Below are 5,866 nucleotides of genomic sequence, written 5' to 3'. Positions count from 1 at the left end.
TAAGATATGCTTTCTGCAACATAGCAGCAGATTCTGCCAGCCAGCCAGTTCTTCCCAAACTTGTTAGGTGGCAGAAGCTCACAAGCGATGCTGACCTGACGTCCCAGCACTCCTCTAGCAGCTGTGTAAGCTTCTTGAGGCTCTCCCAGCAGCTTCTGCAGCCTAGACCCGGACTTGACTGCACCTAGAGGTGAGGACAGCCAGTTCCACTGTTTGTTAGTACCTTGGTTAGGGTGACAGTGAAAGGGCTGACTGTCCGGGTGAATGCTGCGGTTGATTGAGTTGCTGAATTATGCTTTTGTGTTACGTAGTTCTGGTCGTATTTAGAGACTTCAGATGAACGATTGCATAGACAGGCAGACCGCAAATGGCTCCTTTGAGCGGGAGGAGAAGAAGCTGGTCCAAAAGTAACTATCTCATCCAGTTCTCTGGGGATGTTTTTATCACCTTGAATGTGATGGGGATTTGGGTGTTTCCTCGTATGGCTAGACAGGCTTGGGTGAGGTATAGAGACATCGGTCAGACTCCAGAAAATAGCAAAGCAGTCACAGCCATAGACTTTTGGAAGGCCACGGGCCTTCGGAAAATGTTTTCTAATTCTCATTTAGCTTTTGTCCTTTTCCGATGGGTTGGCTCTCTGTTTTATTGACTCTTTTCTTAAAATATATTTATATCAGTTGAGTACTTTTACCATCTCCTTATCTGTTACATCCTCCCTGTTATCCTTCTTGGTGATTTAACTCACTCCTTTATAGATAAGTGTCCACACCTCATCCTTTAAAATGCAGCTTTAATGTAATGTTCTCTTTTATTACATTGATTAGTTTAAGTATGGTTTGTATGTAGTCTCTTGTTTTTCTCACATCTAATCTACCTTGAGTAAGATAACAGATCAGAGAACAGGCAATTTTATGCGTGTCCTAGATCATTGCTTCTTTACAAAATACAAGTAGGGCATCCTTTGGTTTATCTTAGAAGTTTTGCTGTAACATCATTATTTATGAAGAGACAGACTCATATTCCTTGTAGATGCATTACTTGCTAATTGGACTTATCACAGACTGTTTACAGGCCCTCAGTATGATTTGTTACTATGTTTTGTAATTCTGTTGCTGTTGTAGGTATGTTAAGTTTTAATTAGGTTATTTGGATATTAATTTTTCCAGCTATTAAATCAAAGGTGAGATTTGGGATCTCTGAGAAGCCTGTAAAATTATTTTGTTCTACCTGTGATCTAAGCATGTTTGCATTCCTGGGAACTAGAAGTCCAACAAATTGTCAGGTTGAGAAGTGGAGGTTCTAAAATCATAGGCTGTTACGGTCCTAAGGGAATCTTAAAACACAGGCAGAGACTGGCTATGAAAAGGAAAGGAAAAAATTGTGTCACTGTTTAAACAATAGACTTCTTTCATGTGGGGGACCTAGATGTCTGTTAATTACCAACTGGCTTGAGGGGTTTGGAATCTGGCCCAATATGCTGAAACTCTTAACCATCCACTAGCTGGCATATCCTTCAAGGTCTGCATTTGGAGACTGTTAATGTAATGGATTTCATCTTTAGAGACTGTTTATGTAGTAGAAACGGTTTCATTTTTAGCTATATTTCTGTCTTAACAGTCTCGGTATTCATTACCAGCATAGATTCCAGACAGTTGCATGAACACAGAAAGAAAGGACTGGTTTAAATGTTAGATAATGCTGGACTAGGTCCAGTATGCGTTGTCTTTGCTGTGCCGCAGCCCCACCACAATGCACTGATCAAGACCTAAAAGTGTGCCCTCTAATTTTGGGTGACTCGGATGAATTAACAAGATCTGAAAGCCTGTGATTACAGTTGCACTTGAAAGGGCCTGAGATCTCTGGAAACCAGGCAGTAGATGTATATGATGAAAGGAACCCAAAATAAATGGATGTCTAAACCCCTTTTTATCTTCATTTCTCCATGTGAACATAACTATATATCTGAAATAAATTTTCGCTGGTATTCTCTGAAGTAAAGCTAGTGATTGTGAAGTATTCTGACCCTTTCGATGAGCTCTGTGGGTTTGCATGCAGATTAAAGTATGTGCACAAAGCATTTTCATTAAATGAAGATGTAGCAGGCAAAAATTTCTAAGCAATCGTCAAGATTTAGTGAACGGGAGGTGTTCCCACTCTTTAAGAGATGTTCTGCGGAGTGCTGCACAACTTCTTTTTGATTTGCCTTTTCTTTTTTGATTCAAAGTGTAGAGGAAGATGTCCTTGTGACGCCAGCTGATGTGAGGCTGATCGGTTAGTGCTGGTCTCTGTAGCAGCTGTACAAAGGAAAGGAGTGAGTGCCTGGTGTAGCATTGGACCTGACCTAACAAAAGGCATCAAAGGGATGCATATGGCAAGATGTTGAAGGCATTAGTGTGTGTAGATAGAATAACTGCTTTCAAATAAACCTGAAACCTGTAAGTTTTCAAATGTACTAGAAGGAATTTGACTACAACCTTAGAAAACAGGGTAAATACATGCCGCGGTGTAGAGGCTCAACAATACGGCTCTTAAAAAGAATATTTTGGACTAAATAGCCCTTAGTCACAGCCTCCTGTGGGGAAACTAATTTAGTTGAAGAAAACCCTCGTTTTTCAGTCGATTGTTTCTCCTGATCCAGTTCACTGTGCTGCATTAGCAGTTGGCCCAGCTTTGCAGAGGTGTGGAAACCTGGAATGCCCCATCCCTGGAAACATTCAAGGTCAGGTTGGATGGGGCTGTGAGCAACCTGATCCAGTTGAAGATGTCCCGGCTCACTGCAGGGGGGTTGGACCTTTAAAGGTCCCCCATGTGAACATAACTATATATCTGAAATAAATTTTCGCTGGTATTCTCTGAAGTAAAGCTAGTGATTGTGAAGTATTCTGACCCTTTCGATGAGCTCTGTGGGTTTGCATGCAGATTAAAGTATGTGCACAAAGCATTTTCATTAAATGAAGATGTAGCAGGCAAAAATTTCTAAGCAATCGTCAAGATTTAGTGAACGGGAGGTGTTCCCACTCTTTAAGAGATGTTCTGCGGAGTGCTGCACAACTTCTTTTTGATTTGCCTTTTCTTTTTTGATTCAAAGTGTAGAGGAAGATGTCCTTGTGACGCCAGCTGATGTGAGGCTGATCGGTTAGTGCTGGTCTCTGTAGCAGCTGTACAAAGGAAAGGAGTGAGTGCCTGGTGTAGCATTGGACCTGACCTAACAAAAGGCATCAAAGGGATGCATATGGCAAGATGTTGAAGGCATTAGTGTGTGTAGATAGAATAACTGCTTTCAAATAAACCTGAAACCTGTAAGTTTTCAAATGTACTAGAAGGAATTTGACTACAACCTTAGAAAACAGGGTAAATACATGCCGCGGTGTAGAGGCTCAACAATACGGCTCTTAAAAAGAATATTTTGGACTAAATAGCCCTTAGTCACAGCCTCCTGTGGGGAAACTAATTTAGTTGAAGAAAACCCTCGTTTTTCAGTCGATTGTTTCTCCTGATCCAGTTCACTGTGCTGCATTAGCAGTTGGCCCAGCTTTGCAGAGGTGTGGAAACCTGGAATGCCCCATCCCTGGAAACATTCAAGGTCAGGTTGGATGGGGCTGTGAGCAACCTGATCCAGTTGAAGATGTCCCGGCTCACTGCAGGGGGGTTGGACCTTTAAAGGTCCCTTCCAACCCAAACTATTCTGTGATTCTATGAAACTGGCAGCAAGGTGTGGAGAATAGCAGGAGCAAGGATGGGAAGCAGTACTGTCTTATATTAATATTTATATATTGTTACATATTTATGTATTTAAATATTGGTATATATTTTATATATTGATATATATAAAATTATGTTTTTATATTGCTCCATTTATTGCATTTAGTTTTGTTAATAAGTGTTATGAAGGGTCAGGGAAGCCACAGTCCCCTAAACTTTTTAAATTGGCACTGGCAAAGACAGTTCTCTTGTCCCTGTGCTTCTCAGCCCTCCCATGTTCATTTGTGTCATTGCTCAGGAACTGGTTGAGGTTTAAAAAAAAAAAGTTACTTCTTTGGCTCAGCTAATTTTATCTGAATAACTTTCCCCATCTAATTTGCTGTGCAGCCACTTGGTATTTCTGCTTCTCTTAGGGAATTGGGGGTAGCCTAGGGGCAAAATGAGCATCTGGAGATAGATGTTGCTTTATAATTTTATTGTTGGTGTCATTTATCCCAGTTCAAAGTGTTTGTGCAACTACTTCTTCAGTAGAGCAAAGTGCTGGTATGGGCAGAACACTTACTGCATCTGAGATATTGTGGATAGTCTCCATCACACAGCAGAGCTGTCCTAAGCCTGGACCCCTCTGCGTCCTCAGTTGTGCTAGACCAAAAACCCCTCCTGCTTTTCACAGACAGTGGAGATGTATGGGTTTCTTTTGGTGGTTGACTAGCATTTAACTTTGTTGTTATTTTTTTCTGTAAAATTCTTGAATGACTGGAACCAAAGAAGCCATATTGAAAATGTGTGAAGAGATCCTTTCAGGAGCACTGAATAAGCGAAGTGAACTGTGGGCCCAAACCTTTGCAACCCTTTTTCATAAGAAATGTTTCTTAAGTGACTCTATCAATTTGGCACTGCTTTCACAGAAGTGGATACATACGCCAAAGTAATACAAAAACCAATTGACACTGTGTGCAGACTGACAACTTTAAAAAAAAAAAAGGCTTTAGTAAGTTTGAGTGCTGCTAGACAAATAGATTTTCATGTGTATCTGCCAAAAAAAAGTCACCAAATACTGCTTAGTTAGCTTAGTTTATTATGCAGATAAGGTTTCTGTCAAGTTTGTGATGAACCAGTTACGTGAGTTGTGGTTTGGTAGCATAAGTTTTAAGTGAAGGATTATTTTTAAGATTAATTGATTCTGTTCATGAATTCATAGCAAGGTGCTACAACCCTTGCAATGGCAGATCAAGATGTGTGGTTGCAGCCTGGGTATAGGAATGAGGAAAAAGGGGGACTGACAACTTTATTTTTTTTTTTCTTTTTTTCTTTTTTTTTTTTTTAAATGATTTTGCCACCACATATTGTAGAAATATTTTAAAATTGCATCCACCTCCTCCAAAAAAGTGTTCATGGGTGGATGGACTTTTTTCTTTTCTTTTGTTCTTTCCGTATTGTAGTCTGGATCGTCCATTTTAGAAATTACTGATAAAAGGTAGTTCCAAAAATTTCACACAAGTTACATTTAGTAAGTCCCTCCACAGTTCCTTTCACTTCTCCAGAAGCTGTGTTCTTAAGTGAACTAAGAGGAGTTTGGTTTTTTCCAGCTGTTGAATTTTTAGGGTGCCTGGCAGGGTGATTTGTCTCCCTCTGGTCATGCCATTCCTAGAACTGGTGCAAGGAAGGTGATGGTAGGCAGGGCACAACTTCCCTTTTTGGCAGCAAAGGTAATCTTAGAGCAACTTAATCAATTGTGAAACAAGATCTTTAAATTATTTTACAGCATGAGTTTTGAAAAAAACCCCTTCTGATACCTCAGTAATGCTTTGTGCCTTGTGTTGCCTGTTGCAAGAAACGATAATTAAGATGGAAGAAAGTGCTGTGCATAATGGGACTTTGAAATGTGGGGACAGTTGAGTGACAACTACTGGATCGGGTGATCTTTGTTAAAGACCCCATGTCATTCTAGCACAAAGACACTCATACAAACTTACACATAAAATTTTATTGCAGCAAAGAATGCAGTTCACTTGCTCTTACGCGTTGGAAGGAAATTGTGTGGGGCTTTTTAAGTAAGGGCACTGGATATTAGTGAATATGGAGAGATTAATATAATGTGGAAAGAGAGTTCATTTCCAGCACCTGTAGTGATCCTAGCAACACAACATTCAGCTCTTTGTTA

The 5,866-nt window shown here is 40.2% G+C and overlaps 1 protein-coding gene across 4 annotated transcripts in view; it reads left to right on the top strand.

Annotated features, from left to right (window-relative positions):
* CAB39L (calcium binding protein 39 like) overlaps window positions 1–5,866 on the top strand; it is a 68,476-nt gene continuing 62,610 nt past the window's right edge. For all 4 annotated transcript variants that reach the window (XM_009644793.2, XM_035900369.1, XM_035900370.1 and 1 more), the window contains exon 1: window positions 1–190. The gene's annotated coding sequence lies outside the window, so the exon portion shown is untranslated. The remainder of the gene's footprint in view (window positions 191–5,866) is intronic.

This window comes from Egretta garzetta, unplaced genomic scaffold (assembly GCF_000687185.1).
Source record: "Egretta garzetta isolate BGI_Z169 unplaced genomic scaffold, ASM68718v1 scaffold268, whole genome shotgun sequence".
In the NCBI taxonomy this organism is placed as follows: Eukaryota; Metazoa; Chordata; class Aves; order Pelecaniformes; family Ardeidae; genus Egretta; species Egretta garzetta.
The sequence above is the reverse complement of the archived record's forward strand: the minus strand, read 5'-3'. Positions and strand labels throughout refer to the sequence as shown.